Source organism: Lepisosteus oculatus, chromosome 16 (assembly GCF_040954835.1).
Source record: "Lepisosteus oculatus isolate fLepOcu1 chromosome 16, fLepOcu1.hap2, whole genome shotgun sequence".
Taxonomy (NCBI): Eukaryota; Metazoa; Chordata; class Actinopteri; order Semionotiformes; family Lepisosteidae; genus Lepisosteus; species Lepisosteus oculatus.
This window is the reverse complement of record NC_090711.1, coordinates 14,554,194-14,557,487: the sequence shown is the minus strand read 5'-3', so window position 1 is coordinate 14,557,487 and position 3,294 is coordinate 14,554,194.

The window sequence follows — 3,294 nt, the reverse complement described above, 5'->3', positions numbered from 1 at the left end:
GGTGATGGTGTAGGTGTGGTCCGAGGGGGATGGCTAAATGTGTTCGCCAGTCTCACTGCTTGTGGATAGAAGCTATTGAAGAATCTAGTGGTAAGTGTCCGTATGCTCTTATATCTCTTGCCTGAGGGCAGTGGGGTGAAGAGCTCATGCCCTGGGTGGTGACTGTCCTCTGTGATGGCCAGAATTCTACCACGGCAGCGGTCCTCATAGAGCTGTTTAATCTCGGTGAGACCGCAGCCGATGATCTTCTGAGCCATATTGACCATTCTCTGCAGTGCCTTTCTTTCTCGCGAAGAGGTGTTGCCATACCACACGGTGATCCCGTTGGTGAGGACGCTCTCGATAGTGCAGCGGTAGAAGTTCACCAACACATGTATTGGCATCCCCCATCGCTTGAGGCACCTCAGGAAATTAAGGCGCTGCTGAGCCTTCTTCATGATAGAGTCAGTGTTCACAGTCCAGGTTAGATCTTTAGAGATGTGAATTCCCAAAAGCCTAAAGCTGGTGACTGTTTCCACTTCCGTTCCATCAATACTGAGTGGGCTGTGAGTGTGTGGCCTGTGCTATATAAGCGCTATATAAGTGTAAGCAATTATTATTATTATTGCCAAATAGGTTAGAAGTAAAGGCAAGGTAAAGCCTTAACCAATCTTAACAGCTCATCCTATTTCTGCAGTGTTGAGTGGACTAGAAAGCAATTGACTCTGGCTCTGGCAGATTAACCCCAGCAATGCTGGCCCCAAGCATCCAAGCCTTCATTGCCATCTGTTGGCACCACAGATCTCAGCAGCTGAAAGTTCCATATACAGCAAGTAATATCAAGACAGGCCAGGGAATACAAAGGCTCCGTACACAGATTTGTAGCTGAAGTACTGTAACACCAACCAGACATTTCTGATTCTATGAGGGGCCCTCATTGGAGTACTTGTCAAGCAAAAGCACTTTATCTGAAAGACTATCAGTTTCCAGAACTCAGGAACCTCTGAAAGCTCCCAAACATGTGAAAAAGTGTGCTCACAGCAGTCTAGAGACTTCATAAGGAACAGTCTACAATGGATTAGATACACTCTGTGAAGTAAATATGAGTTGATCAATTAAAGGTTAGAGATTGAATGTGCAGCACTCAAGTCCTAATTCCAAAAAGTAGCCACTGAGAAGGGGAGAGACGAAGTCTGAAATAGATAGACATAATTAGAAGTAGTCAATCCGTTTGTATTTCCCCTGGAATCAAACACATTACTCTAAGAAATATTGATATGAGATAAGAGCCATTTGGTATATCGAAAATCTTTAACCCTAGGGGATGCCAGAGAAATGGCAGAATGGAAACATCAGTATTGAATGGAAGTAGAGCTTGGAACCCGGGAGCTTGTATTGACATTGTTCAACCCCATTGAATATATCAGTAAGAATTCATACCTTTGCCATTATTTCTATGAAGAAGCACGATTTACATTATCTTCTACATGCTAGAGGAAGACAAGAATCATACGAGGGTGCTATTTGCTCTTTAGCATTTAATTGTATTTAGCCTTATTTACTGTACTGTTTAGTGTTGGATTTTGGTCTTGATCTTAATTTTGTCAGCTGGATTATTGCACTTAAGATACACACTTAAGATATAGCCTGCTGCAACCATGGCTGCTGGTGCTGCTGTACATGCCATTGTGTGTCTCTATATTGGCCCACCAGGTAGACACATTTGTTCTGACCAAACTATCCTATTCTCCCCTCCACATGTCCGGATGGTGCCTGGGCTGGGTACCATCTGAGTTGGATGCTGCATCACTGCCATGGATCCAACAGGGACATCGTGGATATAGCTATCGTTTAGGAGGAATTTAATGGTCTACAGAGATTTGCATTGTCAGGAACAGTTCTTTCCGGGCCCTATGCGGGCAACACGATCCGGAAGGTGAAGAAACAATAGGGAAAAATATCATGCAGGAGTGGGTCAGGAGACAGGGGGGCGAGCAGGTGTCCAGGGGAAGTGAGTCCAGGGCGAACAATCCAAGCATAAATCCAAAAGGGAAATCCAAAATAGGAGGGGATCCATCCAAAGTAATTTAAAAACCAGAACCGGGTCGGGACCGGCGGGACAGGGAATCAGGAACAGGAAACTAAAACCATAACGGAGCCAGACGCAGCAGGACCCCGGGCTCTCACGAAACGGGATTCAATGAGAAGCCCCGAGCAAACCCCTGCGTCTGGCTTTAAAGGTGGAACTAAAGAGGGGCTGGAATGAGGAACAGGTGTGGGGAATGGGACAGAACGAGGAAGGGCTGGAGCGCCCTTAAGAGGAGGAGTAACGATCGTGACATGCATAGAGTACTAACACACAGAAGACATGATGGATGGATGGATTAATACCCTCATCATTTCCTTTTTTTTAAATTATATAATGTTAGCATGCCCAAAGGGGTTGGGCAACCAGTTGACCTTGGACCCCTAGAGGGTTTTTTTTCTCCTTACTAAGGAGTTTTTGGTTCCTCTCCTCCATTGGCTTCTGTCCCATATTGACAAAATGTATGGTAACTTGCATTGTTAAGTGCCTTGGGGCAACCTTGTTGTGAAAGATGCTATATAAAAATAAATTGAATTGATTTGAACTCTATCTTAAGATAGAACTTAGAGGATAAGAGTCAACAATATTTTGTCAGACAGGCTGTATTCTTCCATGGGCTCCCTTACTCTTTTCTCTATATACAAATGATTATAAGAGATATCACCACTAAAGACACAAAATGACTCTGTTATTGTTAACTTTTTGCAAGCAGATGAAGGGGGTGATGGGACAGTTGTAGATTAATTTGCCATTAAGATATACTTGGTATGAACAAAACTATTTGAAGTTGAATTATCTAAGACCAAAGACATGGCAAGTGATTTCATCCATTGATTGCATCAGGGGTGAATTAGTGGAGATGGTAGATAAACTTTAGCATTTGGGGCCCATTCTAGACTGGAAGTTAAATTTGGAGGCAAGTGTTGATTCTATTTTTAAAAAGGGGCAAATGCCCCAATTTTTCTTAAAGTCACTAATTTGTTGTTGATCATGTTTTATCAGTCTTATTAAATCTGCTTTAAATTTTACCCTGATTTGCTGGCTTGGGAGTCTAAATCTGAGAAGTAAGAACAAACTGCAGGAGTATTGTCAGACTATGTCAGAAAATCATCGGTGCTGGTCTTTCTGCCTATCCCACATCTATCAGTTACGAGTTCTGCAAAAAGCATATTCCTTTCCAGATGACCCTTCACACCCTTTATATAATTCATTCCAATTACCCCCCTCAG